This window comes from Bubalus kerabau, chromosome 9 (genome assembly GCF_029407905.1).
Source record: "Bubalus kerabau isolate K-KA32 ecotype Philippines breed swamp buffalo chromosome 9, PCC_UOA_SB_1v2, whole genome shotgun sequence".
NCBI classification, from domain to species: Eukaryota; Metazoa; Chordata; class Mammalia; order Artiodactyla; family Bovidae; genus Bubalus; species Bubalus kerabau.
In genome coordinates, this window is record NC_073632.1 from 96563149 (window position 1) to 96586021 (window position 22873).

The 22873-nt window shown below is 41.4% G+C and overlaps 1 protein-coding gene and 1 long non-coding RNA gene across 2 annotated transcripts in view; one reads left to right on the forward strand and one right to left on the reverse strand.

Moving 5' to 3' along the window:
- AKAP12 (A-kinase anchoring protein 12) overlaps window positions 1–22873 on the forward strand; it is a 110115-nt gene that overhangs the window by 11451 nt on the left and 75791 nt on the right. The gene's annotated exons all lie outside the window — the stretch shown is intronic.
- Window positions 8974–22295, reverse strand: LOC129620155 (uncharacterized). Its single transcript, XR_008698405.1, has 3 exons — window positions 22160–22295; window positions 11997–12175; window positions 8974–9100 (listed from the first exon to the last, which is right to left on the reverse strand). It is a non-coding gene; the product is annotated as an uncharacterized LOC129620155 (long non-coding RNA).

Genomic DNA, 22873 nt, shown 5'->3' on the forward strand with positions numbered 1-22873 from the left:
TGGGGCTATAGATGGGCTCAGACAGTAAAGAATCCACCTGCAATATGGGAGACCTGGGTTCGATCCCTGAGTTGGGAAGATCCCTTGGGGAAGGGAACAACTATCCACTCCAGTATTCTTGCCTGGAGACTCTCATGGACAGAGGAGCCTGGTGGAGTCATGGTGTCGCAAAGAGTCAGACATGACTGAGCGACTTTCACAGGGCTATATATGAGCGACCAGAAAATCACAGGAGTGATAAGTGGTTTTTTTTAATTGCACAATCCTGGAGTAAAAATGTTTTGAAAATGCAAAATAAATAATGCAAAAAGTATTTTGCATTTAAATGTTTTAAAGATGCAAAATAAATAAGCAAATATTTATTTTGCATATTTTAAAAATGTTTTAAGAAGCAAATAAATAAATTCCATACAGCCAGATGAAAAAAAAAAGAGTAAATAGGCAGATGATGTGTAAGTATATTTAGGAAAATTGGAGTACCTTTTAAGTGAGCTGGGGGTCTGTCTTTGCCACCAGGATTAAGGACAGTGGGGACCCGCGGATCCCCTATGTGTGGCCATAATGCCCACAGTCTCTTGTGGACTTAAATTTGTGGAAACCGTTTCTTGCCGTGAATTGTAGCTGAGTGCCAGACGAAGAGGCACTAATAAGACAGAGTTCAAAGGCAAGAGAAGGCACATCCTGGGGTACCAAGAAAGGTGGCACAGAGGAAGCTATGGACTGAGTGTGTCCCTGAAGCTCATATGTTGAAACTCTAATCCCCAGTGTGATAGTATTAGGAGATGGAGTCTTCGGGAGGTAATTAGGTCATGAGGGTGGAACCCTCATTAAGGAATTAGTGCCCTTATAAGAAGAGACACCGGAGCCCCTCCCCACTCTCAAGTGGTACCCTCTACAAAGCAGGTAGAGAACTCCTACAAGAGCGAATCAGCCTGCACCTTAATCTTGGACTTCCAGCTTCCAGAACTCTGAGAAATAAATGTTTATCATCTTGGCCACTCAGGTTATGGTAATTTTTCATAGTAATCAAACTAAGACAGGAAATGGAATTTATGGTGAACTGCTGATGAATGGAGATGCTTAGGAGAAGGAGGCAAGGAAATAATTAAATAATTTTAATATAATAAAAGTAATAAAGTAAGGGGGCAAGAAAGAACATCACCATCTTGGAAGAAATACTGAGTGAAAAATAGTCTAGGAGAAGTTGACTTAAAGATTTCTTTTTGGAGGACTCCCCTGGTGGTCCAGTGGTTAAGACTTCACGTTCCAATGCAGAGGGCATCAGGGTTTGATCCTTGATTTGGGAACCAAGATCCCACATGCCATGTGACCCTGAAAACAAAAAATAAAACAGAAGGAAGCAATATTGTAACAAATTCAGTAAAGACTTTAAAATGGTCCACTTCAAAAAGATTTCATTTTTTAACTACAGGACTTTTGCAGAAGCTTTTAATATGTTATTATTAATTATGCCTCTCCTAAAGGGGACATATAATATGCATCTTTACCCAAATGCAATTGGGAAATGTCAGGCTAGTGAAGACACAATTAGAAAACAGTGATTGTGAGAAGCCAGGAGAGGTATCTGTGGCTCCGCTTTGGAGAATTTGAATACTGGCATGTGACTTATGCATTACTTGAAATTGGCAGTGTGAAACCAGTAATTAATTGAGGTCTACATCTCCGTTTGTTCGGATGGAGGTGAGGACTTAACTTTATTTCAAATCTGAGACCTAGAGAATAATTCTGAGATATTAAGGAAATTTGTTCTCTTTTCGGGGAGGGGAACAAGCAGCATGGATTTTCATTTCATTCATATAAAAATTATTTCCTTTTATATCCAATGTTTAAATGAAATAAATGTAGAGAGATTCTTACTCTGATTAAAATGAAAATAAAGGATATATCCCAGCTTTTAAATGTACATTATTTGGAAAATGCCTCAGATTATCCTAAGATGAAATATTTCATATTTTTATGTCCTTATTAAGTTAGGTCTAGAATTCCTGATGTATTTGGTGGGGGTGGCAGGGAAAGAGAAAGAAGTAGAAAATTGAGCAACAGTAGGATCATTGAAAATTTGGAAACTGAATATACTTTGGGTTCACTTCATTTTTCAAATAGTCTAGATAGTTTGCATATTAGATTTAGTTTTTATTTTCAATGTGTGGTGAGTCCAATAACCATCGGCTCAGTTTCTGTGGCACTTAATTAATTACCCATAGGGCTGAACATCCTAGCACAAGCGACATTATGTCCTAAAACTCTCCCTTAACCGTATTTTCTGGGGCCAAAGACAATTGGACTACTGTGGAGTTAAATGCTGTAAATTATTGTGTTCCTCAAACCCTCTCCAGCGCCTGCAGTGAATACTGGAGGTATTGTAACTGTTTGTGAACTTGAACGAAGATCAGGCGAAGGTCAAAACAGAGCCTTCTTGAATGGAGCTACAAATTCTTCTTCTGGCAAATAAGAGTAAAGGGAAATGTCACCCGCTTGTTGCTTTTTATGGTCATGAAGAGGGAAAAAAATCCCCGAAGCCTCTGATTCCTTTGCTATGAGCTGACCAAGCTGGCTTATTTCGGCTTCGGATAAGAAGCTGAGACGCACACTGATTTATTTTTTCCTTGAGTCTGATCAAAGCAAATCAAAGCAAATAACAGCATCCTGGGAGTGTAACGAAATTTTTAAGAAAGTCGCTTCTTTGGAAAACCTAAAAATCAATATTCTTGTAAGATTGCTTCAGGCCATTTAAGTGGGAGCAACTCAATGTAGGCATAAAATGATGATTCCTGCTTCTTAGTAAACATTTACTAATACTGTATTTATTTTAAAAATTAGTTCACATAGAAATATGGTTAATATCCCCATGCAGTGGCTCATTTCTTCAGTGTGACCTTTTGTGCTTATGCTCACACAAAGCGTGAATGTCCTGTGAGTGAAAGGGGAGCCTGGCTGTGTCAGCTTTGTGTCCTCTGCCCATGTTCAAGGGCTCTTCCCACAGTTATTTGACTGTGTGTTTCTGGCTTGATTACAAGGGTGAAAACTGTAGGGGATTAACTAAGGCCTTAAGGATCAGGCATATGTAGAAATATGAAAAAAGTATAGTCCCTTCTCTCACCGTCAGCTCACTGACATTTGTTGGGTTTGAGTACTGTTCGGTATCAGACGGTTTTGGAGGGCACTTGCCCATCTTTTTTCCTATCTTATTTTTCAGTCATAACTTCTATGAGGTAAGTGGTATCATTCTCACTTTAAAAGGGTGCCAACAAAGTAAACATTTATGAAACTTTTGATTCACTAACTCTTAAAAAAAAAAAAAAGATTATTTCTTTGGCTGTTCTAGGTCTTAGTTGCAGCACGCGGGATCTAGTTACCCTGATCAGGGATCGAACCCAGGCCCCCTACACTGGGAGTGCAGCGTCTTAGCCACTGGACCACCAGGGAAGTCCCACAGTTCACTGACTCTTGAGGTCTTCTCCTGGTTTCATCAGCTCCTTGGGTTGAGGCTGGTGGGAACGAAACCACTGTGATGTGAACCTGGCCTTGACTGTGATGCTGAGGAGGAGGCAGCTCCTGATACACTAGACCCTCCTCAGGTCCCGGGACTTTCTGCCTCTCTAGGTGTTTTAGGATGTATCGCTCTATCTGCTGTCAAGTAAATGGCAAACGATCTATCTTTGTGGGCCATCCAGTTATTTCAAAGCCTGTCCTCATTCTTCCCATTCCCTCCAGATGGGAAGATAGCTGATGCCAGCCTGTAAGAGCTCCTTGGGTTTGGAGCCAAGTCACGACCTAAAGAATCATCTCCGCTCATTTTTCTCTTCCATTTGGGTGTAACTGAATGCCAGGCACCTATAACCACCATCTTCTCCCTTCCCATTTTGCTTGGTCATCCTGACCTCCCAGCACATCATCTGTCTGTCCTGCTGTACCCATGTAAACCCTTTTCCGTATCCTCCCTAAGGATCATCCCCTGGCTAATTTGTCCATCCCGATCAGGGCTTTGTCCTGCTGGGATACTGTCCTCTCCTGGGGTTTTAACACCCCATTATATCCACCAAGTGTCAGTCCCACACATGCATCTATCTGTTGGACAAGTTCACCTCAAAAACAGTGTTTTCTTCTGTCCCCTTTGCCTGCCTCTTCTTCCCATAAGGGAACTCTCTCTCTAGTGCCTTCAGCATCTTATAGAACAGTGAATGGTATCACTGTCTTACTGGCTCTTTCCTTTCATTTGCCAGTATCTAGGCCATCTGGGGCTTCCTAGGTGGCTCAGTGGTAAAGAAACTGCCAGCCAATGCAGGAGACCCAGGTTTGATTCCTGGGTGGGGAAGATCCCTTGGAAAAGGAAGTGGCAACCCTCTCCGGTGTTCTTACCTGGGAAATCCCATGGACAGAGGAGCCTGGCAGGGTATAGTCTGTGGGGTCACAAAGAGTTGGGCATGACTGAGCAACTAAACAGCAACAGCAGAGCGTGCAGGCCATCATGAAGTCCCATTGGTTCTAGAGCTGCTTCCTCAGACCTTTGTCTCAGCTTCCCTGGTGGCTCAGACGGTAAAGAATCTGCCTGCTATGCAGGAGACCTGAGTTTGATTTCTGGGTTGGGAAGATCCCCTGGAGGAGGGCATGGCAACCCACTCTAGTATTCTTGCCTGGAGAATCCGCATGGACAGAGGAGCCTCGTGGGCACAGTCCATGGGGTTGCAAAGAGTCAGACATGATTGAGTCTAAGCACAGGCACATGCCATGTACTGCAACGTTAGTCTTCAAACTAGTCTTCCTGCCCCTAGCCATTTTTCTGTGTGTATGACTGCTTTTCGGAGAAGGCAATGGCACCCCACTCCAGTACTCTTGCCTGGAAAATCCCATGGGTGGAGGAGCCTGGTGGGCTGCAGTCCATGGAGTCGCTAAGAGTCGGACACGACTGAGCGACTTCACTTTCACTTTTCACTTTCATGCATTGGAGAAGGCAATGGCAATCTACTCCAGTGTTCTTGCCTGGAGAATCCCAGGGATGGGGGAGCCTGGTGAGCTGCCGTCTATGGGGTCACACAGAGTTGGACACGACTGAAGTGACTTAGCAGCAGCAGTAGCAGTAGATGGTAGAAGTACCTGGAATTCTGTGATCTGGCGGGGCGGGGTGGCTCTACTTGCAGGTGTATTTGTCCTTCCAGACTTTTCCTCTTTGCCCCACTTACACACCCATGTATTTATTATCCTTTATTCCTCACGTTGCATCTTGAGGGTTGGAAAAGATAAAAACCAACAGTTAGCTGCTTTCTGTTGCTCTTTAATATATTTTTCTTTCATTCAGTCAATGAATGTAGCCATACAAGGAAGCTCTTTTCATTGCCTTTGTTTGATTTTAAATATTTTTCCATGAACTGCAATAACGTGGCCTCCGAGAAATGTCTACATAACTGAAGTCAACTTTTGACCACCGTGGGCATCTTAAGATAAACGCAAACTGTGGCATCTTGATCATATTTGTACAGAAACATAGTTTGGGCTATACAGGTATTCCATTAGGTTGGTTTTTATTTTGGGGATTCTATCTCAAGCAGAAACATATCCAGTTGACTTAAAAAGTTCAACCATTTGATTTATTGGCATTTTCTTTTTTTTTTTTAATTTAATTTTATTTTTAAACTTTACATAATTGTATTAGTTTTGCCAAATGTCAAAATGAATCCGCCACAGGTACATATGTGTTCCCCATCCTGAACCCTCCTCCCTCCTCCCTCCCCATTCCATCCCTCTGGGTCGTCCCAGTGCACCAGCCCCAAGCATCCAGTATCGTGCATCGAACCTGGACTGGCAACTCATTTCATACATGATATTTTACATGTTTCAATGCCATTCTCCCAAATCTTCCCACTCTCTCCCTCTCCCACAGAGTCCATAAGACTGTTCTATACATCAATGTCTCTTTTGCTGTCTCGTACACAGGGTTATTGTTACCATCTTTCTAAATTCCATATATATGCGTTAGTATACTGTATTGGTGTTTTTCTTTCTGGCTTCACTCTGTATAATAGGCTCCAGTTTCATCCACCTCATTAGAACTGATTCAAATGTATTCTTTTTAATGGCTGAGTAATACTCCATTGTGTATATGTACCACAGCTTTCTTATCCATTCATCTGCTGATGGACATCTAGGTTGCTTCCATGTCCTGACTGTTATAAACAGTGCTGCGATGAACACTGGGGTACACGTGTCTCTTTCAATTCTGGTTTCCTCGGTGTGTATGCCCAGCAGTGGGATTGCTGGATCATAAGGCAGGTCTATTTCCAGTTTTTTAAGGAATCTCCACACTGTTCTCCATAGTGGCTGTACTAGTTTGCATTCCCACCAACAGTGTAAGAGGGTTCCCTTTTCTCCACACCCTCTCCAGCATTTATTATTTGTAGACTTTTGGATCACATATTGGCATTTTCAACAAGCAAGTATCTGGTATGAATTAAATAAAGATTAGAAATTCTTTGTTTTCCGTTTTCTCTCCCCACCTCCAAAAAAAGAGAAAATCCCTAAAGCATTTTATAATTTCTTTTGGTTGACGCCATTCTTTTTTTTTTTTTTTAATGATTTTATTTATTATTTGGTTTTGGCTGCACTGGACCTCTGTTGCTGTGAGGGGTCTTCTCTAGTTGCGTGCTTCTCATTGCGGTGGCTTCTCTCGTTGCAGAGCGTGGGGCCTAGGGCACTCGGGTCCCAGTAATTGTGGCGCATGGGCTCAGTAGTTGCGGTTTCCAGGCTCTGGAGCACAGGCTCAGTAGTTGTGGTGTATGGACTTAGTTGCTCCAAGGCATGTGGGATCTCCCAGAGCAAGGATCAAAGCCTTGTCTCCTCCATTGGCAGGAAGATTTCTTTATCACTGAACCACCAGGGAAGCCCAAAGCCAGTCTTTATCAGGACTGTTTCTCAGGTGGAAACATCCCACAGGGTGACCTCAGCCCATCCCACAGTTTTTTTTTTTTTTTCTTTTTTTAAGCTGAAAAGACCTTTCACAACTTCAAGTCTAAGGCTTTAACAAGTTTTTTGGGTCACAGTTTCCTTATTCTTCAGAATCTAAACCCATTTTATTTGCCTGAATATAAAAGACAGTTTAAAAATTGTTCGCCTTTAGACTTCCTCTTTATAGGTGAAAAATGTATTCACGTGACTTTTCCAGAGTCTTCTCTTAAATTTTCTCTTTGACTCACATGGCAATCTCTGAGAGTCTGGAAAACTTAATGGCAGGAGAATTACCATTACTTCCTGAACTACTTCACCCCTTACTTCCTGAACTACTTCACCCCTTACTTCCTGGGCTTTCTCTAACTCGGATCTTTTTTAGCTATATCTATGCAAGGCTGGTAATTGGTGCATCTGATCAACACAGACTAAACTCCTGTTGCTATTTCTTCAATCACTTTTGCTCCACGAATTCTTGGGAAACACACAGCATCTTGGTTTCCATTACATCTACATGCTGTCGAATCCTGAAATTATATCTCTTCCAGGGACACCTCTAGTTCATTGTCTTTTATCCCTTCAAGCTGAGCCCACCTACCTCAACTCTGTATCTGCCCTGATGTCTTCCTGGATGGTCCATACAGTCTCCCGCTTAGGACAAGTGGACAGGAGACTGTTCTGGGAGAAAAGCTAGTGGGAGACAGAAGGGACTGAGTGACAGAGAGGAAGGGAACAGAGGACTTGAGCTTGGAGGATGGCCCAACAGCTTAAGGGCGCCAAGAAGGAAGCTCGAGCCAGGAGCAGTCCCGCAAGGAGACTGAAATGAATGGCCGACAAAGCCTATTAGTTTTATAATATACATTTAAAGCAGTTAGCTACTTTTGCTTGCTAATATCATGAAAGAATAAGATCTATGTTTAATGCAAAATTCTAGATGGTTCTTTTGCCAACAAATTTTTCATCAAGATAGCAGGAATCACAAATGCATGTTAAAGATAGATTTTTATATAAATATGTATGTAATATTTCTGGTAAAAGCTATTTCCAATTCAAAAATCTCACTTATTTGGATGATATAGACTCAATTTGAGTAAAGTAAATAGAATTTGTAATAAAAGCTTATGTTTTAAGGACAAAGTTAAATTTATACATGTAAATGAAAGCATTCTTTTCTTTCTGCACCAGTTTTTATTAATATATAATTCGCCTAATATACATTTTACTCATTTAAAGTGTACAGTTAAGGAGACTTCCCTGGTGGTCCAGTGGTTAAGACTCCACCTTCTAATGCAAGGGCATGAGTTCAAGCCCTGGACAGGGAACTAAGATCCCACATGACACAGGATGCAGAACAACAAATGGTGCAAGAAAATTTGAATACTTTTGTGTAAAAAAAAATAGCAATAACAACTGATCACACCTTGCACCATATACAGAAACTAACTCAAAAGGGATCATATATTGTAAAGCAGTTATCCTCCAATTAAAATTAGATAAATTTTAAAAAATGGATCACAGATGTAAATGTAAACCTAAAAAGAATTTTAAAAATAATTAAGTGGTGTCTTTAAAAGAATAATAGTGTTTGTTAAAAATCTATTAGTATATGCATAGCTATATAAAAGCCATTCTTTCTCCTTACCCATTCGTCCCCCTCAGTCAGCCTCCCTTATCATAGGAACCACAGATAATGGTGATTATCCCTGGCCTAGAATGGATTGCTCAACAGTTGTGTGAGAAAAAAAATTGGTGATTGTTAGGGGTCAGCTTGGGTTCGCTTAAAATAAATCTAATAATCAAATTTCTTTTTCTGTTCTTTTTTCATCCTTTCTTGGTCTTTTATTGTTGTTTAGGTTCCTAAACTATAAGATTTGGGGGGGATGGACTGATGGTGGTTCTGGATTTCGCGAGAGATTTGACAAAACTAAGTCATTCAGCCCCTCTCCTTGCAAATGTGGTCTAATCATGCAAACAGTTGAATGAACATAATTGATTGATCCTTCTGGTAAGGGTGGCCTGCTGTTTTATCACATTGCATCAGAACTGAAGGCAGATGTCTCAGGCTGACTGAAGCTAAAAGAGACTAGAAAGCAAATGCTGGATGACGTCTTTTTTTCAAATGCAGGTACGATGGCAGCGTCTGGGGATAAAGAGGAGAGCCAGATTAGCTTGGTGTACCGGAGCAGGCAGACGCACGGCTTCCAGTAGAGACAGGAGGGCACTGGATCTATGAAAGGACAGGGAGGAAGGCCTCTGATAGAATAGAAGAAAAACACCCTGATGAAATGCTTTAAAGTCCATTCCTGTGCTAAAAAAAAAATATATATATATATATATATATATATATATATATATATATAGAACAGTCTGGCAACACATGGAACCACGTGAGTGTTCACATCCCTTGTTCCAGTGCACCTGGTTCTGGAAATTCAGCAAATAAAAATAATACAAAGGAAGGTAAACTGCGTTCCATAAAATGTGTTACAAATGTGTACCTGTGTCTTGTTTGAGATTTTGAAAGACGGGTTAAGTGAATTATGTGTGGTACGTACACCTGATCCTTTGTCTTTGAAGAACACAGGAGAATTTGTAGCAACTTGGGAAAACGGTTATGGTTTCCAAATGTGGAAAACATGCAGAACCTTGTCTAATACAAGTGTTTGTATGTGGCTAAACAATGAAGTGAGTGCAAGAAAATGAAGAGGTGTTAGGATGACTGTCTTAGATCATTTCAATTTCTTTTTATTTGAAGATTTTTTTTTAAGTCTTTTGCTGAATTTCTGAATTTGTTACAATATTGTTTCTACTCTGGTTTTCTGACCTTAGCTCACCTGCACCACCTGCATTGGAAGGCAAAGTCTTAACCCCTGGACGACCAAGGGAGCCTCAAGATGATTTCAACTTTTAAAAACTTTCTTTAATATTTTCCCATTTTAAGCTTATTGAGAAACTTCCAGGTCAACATGGGAGGGAATTTAGGATGAAAGAGAATTAGTTGAAAAACAGAAAGGAAGTAAAACACTAGAGGTTTAATTTATTTTTTGTTAGCTCTTATATAAAATGAGAGCAGGTGGCTCATACTGAATATACTCCACACTGTATTAATAGAAATAGTGTATGTAGTTTGCACTGGTCAGTGTCCATTTGGATTATTGTACAAATTAAATAAAGACTTTAAAAATAGTCTCCAGAGTCCAGATATTGCTGCATTAAAATCAGAAGTGTAGATTTTGGCCCTTAAAAGACTCATGAATATTTTCAGGTCCTGGAGAGAAAGTTATCACAGCAGAACCCACAAAACCCTAATGAACAGAAAGAAGGTGGGGTTTGGAGTTGGGTTATTTTGAGAAGAGTAATGTTCAGAGTGCCAGCTTCATTTCCTGTGCGCTTCATTTTGGAAAGTAAGTGATAGATTTGTAGAACAAAGGGACTGATTTTGTGTCTGTAGCCACTGTAAACCATTTTCGATTCCTGTTATTGGGGTCTATTAAATGTCTGAAATGGGGCTTCCCTTGTGGCTCAGCTGGTAAAGAATCCGCCTGCAATGTAGGAGACCTGGGTTTGATCCCTGGTTTGGGAAGATCCCCTGGAGAAGGTAAAGGCTCCCCACTCCAGTATTCTGGCCTGGAGAATTCCATGGACTGTACAGTCAATGGGGTCTCAAAGAGTCAGACACGACTGAGCGACTTTCACTCACTTACTCAAATGTCTAGAATGCAGCCGTGGAAAGACACATATCTGTTCTCACAGGTTGGCGAGATGAAATGTGCTGTGCTTAGTCGCTCAGTTGTGTCCGACTCTTTGACTGTAGCCCACCAGGCTCCTCTGTCCATCGGGGATTCTCCAGGCAAGAATATTTCAGTGGGTTGCCATGCCCTCCTCCAGGGGATCTTCCCAACCCAGGGATCAGACCCAGGTCTCCCGCATTGCAGGTGGATTCTTTACCAGCTGAGCCACCAGGGAAACCCAAGAATACTGGAGTGGGTAGCCTATCCCTTCTCCCGCAGATCTTCCCAACCCAGGAAATGAACTGGGGTCTCCTGCATTGCAGGCAGATTGAGGTGAAATATACCAATGTTAAATTAATGAGGCTTTTTCACAGGCAAAAATACCAGGGATAATGGCAGGAACGGAGGGAGAGAGGTCCCAGGGAAGGTGCAGGGTGTGGTTTCTTTTTAGTGGCTGTGGAGATAGTTCAAAGGCAAAGTCTCCAGGCTACCAGTTTTTTCCATTGCCAATAGGGAAACACCCATTCTTCGCACCTTTAGGTTTTGCTGATGGAGACAGCTGCCTCCCCAGCTGCTCTGATTCCTGTCCACACTCACTGGGCATCACCTTTCTGCCTGACAGAAGCCACTTAGCCACCCCCCTGCACAAGACCCTCACCATATATATATATATATATATATATATATATATATTTTTTTTTTTTTTTCCTTCTAAGTGAGATCCAGGAACCTTCGTGTGGGACCAAGCTAGTAGTAACTACTAAAGCAATGGGAGGCACTTCCCTGGCAATCCAATGGGTAAGACTCCGAGCTTCCAATGCAGGGGACACAATTCAACCCCTGATTTGAGGACTAAGATCCCACATGTTTCAGCATGGCAAAAAAAAAAAAAAAAGACAAAAAAACAATGGAACATGTTCTCAAAAATACATGAATTTAAAACAAAAATAAAAATTTGGCAGCTGTATATATCTAACTAAATTTAGTGTGAATCTGTCAATATTGATCTTTTCTTTTTAACAAGAGAAGAGAAGATACGGCATCTAATCAAATACTACATTATATGGAAACTTTCAGTTTTGGAACAGACCTGTATTTATAATTTGCAGGATATTTGACCAACTTTCAAACCCTTATTTTAACATTCTTGTTGTTGTTCAGTTGCTCAGTTGTGTCTGACTCTTTTTGACCCTGTGAACCGCAACACACTGGGCTTCCCTGTCCTTCACCAACAACCAGAGCTTGCTCAAACTCATGTTCTTTGAGTTGGTAATGCCATCCAACCATCTCATCCCCTTCTCCTACCTTCAGTCTTTCCCAGCATCAGGGTCTTTTCCAATGGATCTGTTCGCATCAGGTGGCCAAAGTATTGGTGCTTCAGCATCAGTCCTTGCAATGAATATTCAGGGTTGATTTCCTTTAGGATTGACTGGTTGGATCTCCTTGCAGTCCAAGGGACTTTCAAGAGTCTTCTCTAACACTTTCTGTTTTAATATTACAGAAAAAAAAAATTGGAATTTGGGGCATATCAAGGTTTATTTTAATAAGAATGCTGGAAGGAAACTGTTCCCAATACTAGGTATGTGTTACTCGCTCAGTCGTGTCTGACTCTCTATGACCCCATGACTGTGGCCTGCCAGGCTCCTCTGTCCATGGAATTCTCCAGGCAAGAACACTGGTGTGAGTTGCCATTCCCTTCTCCAGGGGATCTTCCCAGCCCAGGGATTAAACCCGGGTCTCCTGCATTGCAGGCAGATTTTTTTACCATGTAAGCCACAAGGGAAGCCCCAATGCTTTCCATACCAATAGGTATGGAAAATACTTAATATCTAATGACTAAATCTCATGGTCAAGATAAAAAATGTTCCATCTTAGGTGAAAAGATTTCTGCAGACATCTGAATATAGAAGCTACACATGGCTTTTAGATTTCACTGTCTTTTTAAAGACAGCTATAGCCTGTCAGTCAGCCCGTTCAAAGATGGATGATAGTATCAAAATGTCACCTGAGTTTTAAGATTTTTTTTTCACGTTTTATATATATCCTTCCTAAAATTTTAAAATTTAGTAAAGAATATCTTTCAATAGCACTTGAGACTCATTTGTTATTGTATTCAGTCTTCCCCTCCAAATTTAGTGGAAAAGGAGCTGATTTCTATTGTAAGAAGTAGCCAAAACATCTGGGGAGGCCTACATAATTAAAAGGATTCCTTTAGGAACCAACACCACTTAAATCTGATTTGTCATGACTTTTACTGTTGCTCAAGAAGCACTGTAGATCTTGTTTGTGATTAACAGGAAATAAACAGATATGTTTACCCCAGGAAAATATCCATGGGTACCTTTCCCTCTGAGTTATTTCCCAATCTCAATTTCTGGAAGAATTTATTAAGATATAATTCACGTACCCTACAATTTATCATTTAAAATGTATAATTCAGTGTTTTTTGTTGTTGTTGTTGTATTGGGTTGGCCAGAAACTTCATTTAGGTTTTTCTGTAATGTCTTATGAACTTTTCAGCCAACCCAATATATTCACTGAGTTGTATACACTTATCATCAAAACAGTCAATTGTAGAACATTTTGACCCCCTAAAGAAACCTCATACCCGTTAGCAATCATTCCCTGTTTTCTTCCCTGCAGTCCCTGGTAACCACTCAGCTCCTTGCTGTCTCTAAAGATTTTCCTATTCTGGACGTGTCATATAAATGGAATCATATAGTATGTGGCCTTTTGTGTCTGACTCTTTTCACTTAGTATAATGTTTGCAAAGTTCTAATTGCCAAATAATATTGTACTGTATGGCTAGATCCCACATTTTAGGGCCTCTCTGGTGACTCAGCAGTAAAGAATCCACCTGTCAACGCAGGAGACGTGGGTTCAGTCTCTGGGTTGGGAAGAACCCCTGGAGGAGGAAGTGGCAACCACTCCAGTGTTCTTGCCTGGGAAACCTATGGACACAGGAGCCTGGAGGGCTATAGTTTGTGGAGTTGCAAAAGACTCGGACACGACTGAGTGACTAAGCAGCAACGACAACCCCACATTTTATTCATCCATGCATTGGTTGGTGGACATTTGGGTTGTTTTTTCCACTCTTTGGCTATTTAAAACTGCTAGGAACATTAGTGTACGAGTTTTTGCCTAGACATATGTTTTTATTTCTCGTGGGTATTTACCTAGGAGTAGAATTGCTAGTCACAGATCACACCTTGTGGCGAAGGGGCTTGCATAATTCAGTGAAACTAGGAGCTGTGCCGTGCAGGGCCACTCATGATGGATGGGTCATAGTGAAGAGTTCTGACAAAACATGGGCTACTGGACTAGGGAATGGCAGCCGGTTCCAGTATTCTTGCCACGAGAACCCTGTGGTGACTCTGTCAACACCAGATGGTCAATACCAAAATTGGATTGATTGTGTTCTTTGCAGCCGAAGATAGACAGGCTCTATACAGTCAGCAAAAACAAGACCTAGAGCTGACTGTGGCTCGGATCATGAGCTCCTTATTGCCTCATTCAGGATTAAATTGAAGAAAGTAGGGAAAACCACTCAGCTACTCAGATATGACCTAAATCAAATCCCTAATGATTATAACAGTGGAGGTGACAAATAGATTCAAGGGATTAGATCTGGTAGACAGAGTGCCTGAAGAATCATGGGCGGAAGTCTGTAACATTGTTCAGGAGGCAGTGATCAAAACCATCTCAAAGGAAAAAAAATGCAAGAAGTGGTTGTCTGAGGAAGCTTTACAAATAGCTGAGGAAAGAAGAGAATCTAAAGGCAAGGGAGAAAGGGAAAGATAATAACCCAGTTGAATGCAGTGTTCCAGAGAACAGCAAGGAGAAATAAGGCGGCCTTCTTAAATGGACAATGCAAAGAAATAGAGGAAAACAATAGAACGAGAAAGACTAGAGATTTCTTCAAGAAAATTGGGGATATCAAGGATATTTTCATGCAAGATGAAGACAATAAAGGACAGAAACAGTAAGGACCTAACAGAATCAGAAAGGATTAAGAAGAGGTGGCAAGAATACACAGAACTATACAAAAAAGATCGTAATGACCTGGATAACTGTTATGGTGTAGTCCTCATCTGGAGCCAGACATCTTGGAGGGTGAAGTCAAGCGGGCCTTAGTAAGCATTACTACAAACAAAACTAGTGGAGACAACGGAATTCCAGCTGAACTGTTTCAAGTCCTAAAATATGATGCTGTAAAAGTGCTGAAGTCAATATATCAGCAAATTTGGAAAACTCTGCAGTGGCCATAGGACTGGAAAAGATCAGTTTTCATTCCAATCCTAAAGAAGGGCAATGCCAAAGAATGTTCAAACTACTGCACAATTGTGCTTATTTCACATGTTAGTAAGGTTATGCTCAAAATCCTTCAAGCTGGGCTTCAGCAGTATATGAACCAAGAACTTACAGATGTACAAGCTGGGTTTAGAAAAGGCAGAGGAATCAGAGATTTGTTGGATCATGGAGAAAGCAAGGGAGTTCCAGAATCTGCTTCATCAACTAGTCAGCCTTTGACTGAGTGGACCACAACAAACTCTGGAAAATTTTTATAAAGAGATGGGAGTACCAGAGCATCTTACCTGTCTCCTGAGAAACCTGTATTCAGGACAAGAAGCAACAATTAGAACCGGATATGGAACAACTGACTGGTTCAAAATTGGCAATGTAGTACAACAAGGCTGAATATTGTCATCCTGCTTATTTAACTTCTTTGCAAAATATGTCATGCAAAATGCCAGGCTGTGTGAAGCTCAAGCTAGAATCAAGATTGCTGGGAGAAACAGGAACAACCTCAGATATGCAGATGATACCACTCTAATAGCAGAAAGTGAAGAAGAACTGAAGAGCCTCTTGAAGAGAGTGAAAGTGGTGAGTGAAAAAGCCGGGTTGAAACTCAACATTCCCATCACTTCATGGCAATTAGAAGGGTGAAAAGTGGACGCAGTGACAGATTTTATTTTCTTGGGCTCCAAAATCACTACAGATGGTGACTTCAGCCATGAAATTATAAAATGCTTGCTCCTTGGAAGGAAAGCTATGACAAACCTAGACAGTGTATTAAAAAGCAGTCATCACTTTGTCGACAAAGGTCCATATAGTCAAAGCTGTGATTTTTCCAGTAGTCATGTAAGTATGAGAGTTGGACCATAAAGAAGGCTGAGCACCAAAGAATTGGTATTTCTGAACTGTGGTGCCCTTGAGAGTCCCTTGGACAGCAAGGAGATCCAAACAGTTGATCCTAAAGGAAATCAACCCTGAATATTCATTGGAAGGACTGATGCTAAAGTTCAATACTTTGGCCACCTAATAGGAAGAACCAACTCACTGTAAAAGACCCTGATACTGGGAAAAATTGAAGGCAAAAGGAGAAGGGGGCAGCACAGGATGAGATGGTTGGAGGGCATCACCAACTTAATGGACATGATTGAGCAAACTGCGATATAGTGAGGAGTTAGGACAGTCTGGCGTGCTTCAGTCCATGGGGTCACAAAGAGTAGGACACGACTTAGTAACTGAACAACCAAGAATTGCTAGGTTATGTGGTTCCAAATAGGAAAAGGAGTACGTCAAGGCTGTATACTGTCACCCTGCTTATTTAACTTTTATGCAGAGTACATCATGAGAAACACTGGGCTGGAAGAAGCACAAGCTGGAATCAAGATTGCTGGGAGAAATATCAATCACCTCAGATATGCAGATGACACCACCCTTATGGCGGAAAGTGAAGAGGAACTAAAAAGCCTCTTGATGAAGGTGAAAGTGGAGAGTGAAAAAGTTGGCTTAAAGCTCAACATTCAGAAAACGAAGATCATGGCATCTGGTCCCATCACTTCATGGGAAATAGATGGGGAAACAGTGGAAACAGTGTCGGACTTTATTTTTTTGGGCTCCAAAATCACTGCAGATGGTGACTGCAGCCATGAAATTAAAAGACGCTTACTCCTTGGAAGGAAAGTTATGACCAACCTAGATAGCATATTGAAAAGCAGAGACATTACTTTGCCAACAAAGGTTCGTCTAGTCAAGGCTATGGTTTTTCCTGTGGTCATGTATGGATGTGAGAGTTGGACTGGGAAGAAAGCTGAGCACCGAAGAATTGATGCTTTTGAAGTGTGATGTTGGAGAAGACTCTTGAGAGTCCCTTGGACTGCAAAGAGATCCAACCAGTCCATTCTGAAGGAGATCAGCCCTGGATGTTCTTTGGAAGGAATGATGCTAAAGCTGGAACTCCAGTACTTTGGCCACCTCATTCGAAGAGTTGACTCATTGGAAAAGACTCTGATGCTGGGAGGGATTGGGGGCAGGAGGAGAGAGGATGAGATGGCTGGATGGCATCACCGACTCGATGAGTTTGAGTGAACTCTGGGAGATGATGATGGACAGGGAAGCCTGGTGTGCTACCATTCATGGGGTCGCAAAGAGTCGTACACGACTGAGCGACTGAACTGCACTGCACCGATGGTAACTCGAGGGGTTTCCCAGGTGGCACTGATGCTAAAGAACTTACCTGCCAGTGCAAGAGACACAGGAGACACGGGTTCGATCCCTGAGTTGGGGGATCCCCATGCTCCCCCTTGGAGGGGACATGGCAACCCACTTGCCATGGAGTATTCTTGCCTGGAGAATCCGATGGACAGAGGAGCCTGGTGGGCTGTAGTCCATAGGGGCGCAAAGAGTCGGACACAGCTGAAACGACTTAGCATGCACGCACGTGTGTTAACTGTTTAATCTTTTGAGGAACTAGCAGACTGTTTTCCATGACAGGTTTTCCTTTCCCATGAGCAGTATAAGAGGGGTCCAGTTTTTCCATATCTCCAGCACTTGTTAACTGCACTCTGATTATAGTCATCATTGTGTGAAGCGGTATGGCATCATGGTTTTGGTTTGCATTTCTCTGATGGCCAGTGATTTTGATCCCTCCCCCTCCCCTTTTTTTAGCAAACTAAAAAGAAAAAAAAAAAAACATCTGGTATTCTTTAAAAAGCCAGGTAAAGCTAAAAATTAAAGATGCCTTCTGAAGTGAGTGTTTGTGACAAGCAGCACAGGGGTTCCAAGGAAACAGTCTGCACTGTACCCCCGTAGCAATTAAAGCATGTGCTCTTCTGGCCTCTGAAAAATGATTCTTACAGTCCCGACTTAATAGATAAGAAATACGGTGTCTAGATGGGGGAGTTGCTGGAATAATGAAATGTTTCCATGGTGAGGAGGTGGTGAGAATTTCTGTTGGTTAAATATGTTTCTCACCAAACACACAGAAGCAGCTTCTTCTGTAAAATTCACCAGTCATCGACATTTGCCAGGTTTGCTTTCCTTCTTTTGTTTGTATCTTGTATGTGTATATTTGTTTGTGTGTGTGTGTGTGTGTATGTGTTGAACTTGTTTAGACATCAAAATGCTTCTAAAGACTTTAGCACTTCTCCTAAGAATACGTTCTTGGATTCTTCTGCTTAATCACAGTATCATTATCACACTTCAGAAATTTAACATAAAATTGGTGATATCATCTAAGATAGAGTCTGGATTCAAACTTATGCTATTTTTTATTTTATACTTGCATTAAAAAAAAAATAGATCCAAGGTCTAATCAAAGGTCCCAAATTACATTCAGTTATGGGCTTCCTTGGTGGCTCAGACAATAAAGAATCTGCAATGCTGGAGATCTGGGTTCGATCCTTGGGTTGGGAAGATCCCCTGGAGGAGGGCATGGCAACCCACTCCAGTATTCTTGCCTGGAGAATCCCCATGGACAGAGGAGCCTGCAGGCTATAGTCCATGGTGTTGCAAAGAGTCGGACGCAACTGAGCTATTAAGCACACCAAGCAGAGCACATGTTTCTTTTAGTCTCTTGAAGTGGAATACTTCTCTCACCTTCTTGTTTTCTGTGTGATTTATTTTTATGATGAGTCCAGGCCAGTTTCTTGCATCGTGGCTTCGTCAGATTAGTTTTTCTGTGATTAGATTCAGGATCAACATCCTTGCACTTGGTCGTTGTTGTTGCACGGGGACTACTCTTACTTGCGGCGTGTGGGCTTCTCTTTGCAGGGGCTTCTCTCGTTGCAGAGCGTGGACTCTCGAGCTCCCCCTTGGTGGTTGTGGTGCATGAGCTTAGCTGCTCTGCAGCGACGTGTGGAATCCTCCTGACCAGGGATCAAACCCGTGTCCCCTGGATTGGCAGGTGGATTCTTAGCCACTGTAGCACCAGGGAAGTTCAGGCTGAACATTCTTAACAAGAATATACCTAGGTGATGTTGAGTACTGACTGTTATATCACACCTGGAGTCATACAACTCCAGGGAGATGCTGAATTCGATGGTTTGATTCAGAATTCCCACCAGATCTCTTCACGAGGAAGGTCTGACTCCCCTGTGGGATAATGTGAGAGTTTGATCCTGATTATTCTGTTCCCAATGTTTTAGAATCCGTTAATGATCTTCGCCTGAATCACCTTCAGGGGGTGCAAAATGGTAAGGTTCTTATCCCTCGTTTTTTCTGCATTTCTCGAGACATCTGGCATTCCTCTGTAGAAAAGAACTTTTCCTTTTTACCCTCTTCTCTCCCTTTGTTTTCCCCTTAAAGTTAAAAGAAAAACTTTGGGGGGTGGGGTGTTCCCTAGTGGTCTAGTGGTTAGGAATCGGTGATTCCACTGCTGTGGTCTAAGTTCAATCCCTGGTCAGGGAACTGAGATCCTGCAAGCTGTGTGGTGTGCCCAAAAAAGAATTTTTCTAACAATAATGTTGTGAGCATATGTCCAATTTTTATTTTAAACTTACCTCAAGGAAAGAGACATCTAGTGGGCCCAATCATACTCTTCTTGGTAGGGACATTTAATAGAACAAGAAAATGGTTAGATAATATTGTTTAGACTGGTTCTATCTCATTCGAGAACAGGATCAAGGTGGTGGTTACCCTCCGTTCCTGATGATTATCTGCATGTGAGTGGTGGTGGTGGAAGGGCAGCAAAGCAGTTGACTAGAGTAATGACTCTTAATTTCATTAAGGTGAATTAGAAATATTTTGTCAGAAATGCTCTTTTTTTTTCCTTTTGCCTGGAGGAAGTTGTGAATAACAAAAAAGTTCCTTGACCAATAAGGGTCTTTACGCATTATAAATATGGAAATTAGAGATTATAGAAAGTAAAAAGTAGCGGGGAGTGGGGGGGAAAGGTGGAAATTCCAAGTTAACACAACTATTACCTCTTTTGTATATTCTTAAAAAAAAGAGGAGTGTTGTGACTTGGTGCCACTTCACATGTTTTTATAGTTTCTAACTTCAAAAGCATTAAAAATGCACACACACAAACTCAGGTTCATAGAGACAAGGGATGAAAACAGAAGTAAAAATCCTAAGCTAGTTCTCATAAACCTGTTTGACCCATAAGTGGTCAACCTGTGGTGCTCATGGAGCCACCCTAATGGCCATTTTGAGCTTGGCAGCAAGAGTACTTAAACCATCATCTTCCCTCTTGAAGATTGCATGTACATTGTCATCTAGAAAAGGGAAAGACCTGTTGACCACTGTGTGCTCCCATGCTCAGTCCCGTCTGACTCTTTGGACTGCAATCCTCCAGGCTCCTCTGTCCATGGGATTTCCCAGGCAAGAATACTGGAGTGGGTTGCCATTTCCTCCTCCAGAGATCTTCCCAACCTAGGAGTCAAACCTAGGAGTCTCTTCTGTCTCCTGCATTGGCAGGCAGATTCTTTAGCACTAGCGCCACCTAGGAAACCCTTGTTGAAGACTGCTGCTGCTAAGTCGCTTCAGTCCGACTCTGTGCAACCCCATAGACGGCAGCCCACCTCCCCCGTCCCTGGGATTCTCCAGGCAAGAACACTGGAGTGGGGTGCCATTTCCTTCTCCAATGCATGAAAGTGAAAAGTGAAAGTGAAAGTGAAGTCGTGTCCGACCCTCAGCGACCCCATGGACTGCAGCCTACCAGGCTCCTCCGTCCATAGGATTTTCCAGGCAAGAGTACTGGAGTGGGGTGCCATTGCGGAATCTACCCTCCCACAAGGTATTACCCCAAACCGCCTAACTCGCTTATAAGAGTCACATTTCCAAGGCTCCGATTTTTGTTAAAGAAGACATTTGAAGAATCAGTAACAATATTTTTCTTTTTTTAAATCAGAATACTTTATACATTTTATATTGATTTAGTACTTTGAATGTTAACAATAAGAAATCTTATACTATGACTCACAGGAAGGAGTAAGATTTTAAAGAATTATTTTCCTGCCATCTGTCTCAAAAAGACCACCTGCATTTTGTTGTCTGTCTGTAAATTGTGCATTTGTGTTTTTCACTCCGATGTGGGATTGCAGAAGGGCTGTTTCTATTCTTTTGTCGAATGACTTTATGTAGGTTAAACCAATAAAATGCCTCATTGACTTGGAAAACCGTTCTAATTGTCTAGACATCTATACAGGTTTTAAGTGTCTAGCATTCATCTTTGCAGGTAGGAAATAGCTAGTAAAGGGCAAAAATTAGATTGGCCATAATTATTAATTGATGACACCCCTGACCATTTTTCTTGGTCTAAGGATTGTCAAATTGATCAGAGTGAAATTTTGTGTATAAATGTCATTAGGGTAGAAACAATTTTCCCTGTAGACCAATGAATCTGCTGGGGTTTTTTAATCTTGTTTTTTTAATCTTCCTGTGTTCCCAGGACACTTTAAAAAAATCTTGCACAGAATTTAAATGTAGCAAAGCTACAGCTGAAAATGTTCATTTTAATAGCATGGTATTCTGATGGTTAGTCATTGTTGCAAAGTCTTGCTAGGGGAGCCAGGAAGGAATTGAAAATGTATATTTCTTCCTGCAAGTGTTTGCTTCAGGTCTGAAGGTGTTGGAGACATTTTCATAGATGCCAAGCCTTGGACTGCGTTTCTGGTTTTGCTTAGAGCGTTGGTGGCACTGAGAGAGGATGGCTAATAAAACGGTTAACTTTGTCAGCAGTCTGGGCAGCTGAAGAGATAGGGTTCCCTCCAGCTCTGAACCTGCCTCCCATCACTTGCATCCTCTCTCCCTGTGGACACAGCTCCCCGGTGCCTCACACAAAGGGAAGCCTGGGAGTGGCTCCTGGAGCACAATACACCCGGAGATCTGAAGATTTGGAGGAACTTCTTTTATTTACTTATGGTTTATTTTCCCTTTCCCCCCTAGGAAGTCGCTGATTATGTTTGATCACAATCCTGTCTTTTAATGAAGGGTTTACATAGGGTTCTGTTGATTTATCTAGTTAGTAAGAATACTAGGGGACCTGTCCTTTGAAAGACTACCCTTTAGGGATCGATATGAAAGGACCACCTTTTTCTCGGTGGTTTTGAGGTGGCATTCCTCTTGTGTGCATTTCTACAGGCACATACTCGACTTAAGCCATTTTAAACAAATCTTGCTCGAAGTCATTTAGTGAAAAAGAAAAACAAGCAAACCTAAAAACAATTACAGGAACTTACAGAATCTGGAAGATAACGGAAGAAAATGCATCCATCCTTTCCTAGGGATCATTACTTCTGCAGCTGCTTCAAGGTGGGTTCTGTGCACTGCGGCTCCAGATTTCCATCGGAGCAAATGTCTGAGCAGTTATTAATCAATCGATGGGGCTGCAAAAACCATTTGTCACTTACAAATGTTACATAGACTGGAGTGCTTCCCTTAGCACTGTGTATGTTGCTAATTTAAGAGAAAGCCTGGATTTTTTTTTTCTTTGCAAATGGAATCCTTCTAATATAACCACACCCAGACAGATAAAGCTCCTTTTCTGCATCTGCTCCTCTTGAGATAGAGTTTTTCAAATGCATAATGAATGGAAAGAAGACCCATGTAATTTCTAAGCATCTGTCGGTTTACAAGAGAACTTTGTAAACTGAAATACTTTGAAAAAATTCCCCATTAGCATTTCTTTAGCTCAGAATTTGATGCTTGATAAATAATAGAACTCAGTAGGTGTTTATTGAATGAATTTAACTCTTAGGTCTTAAAGGTAACCTGTTTCCTGATTAAAACGAGCAGGCTTAACCTGCAACTATACTATTGCCTCCTGTTTAACTATTTTCTTTAGTATAAACTGTATTTTAACAGAGCTATAAATCTTACTTCTTTTTAGTGTTTTGCTTCTGTTCTTTTTGAACTGAGATAAAAGGCATTTTAAATGCTAATAAGAATATATA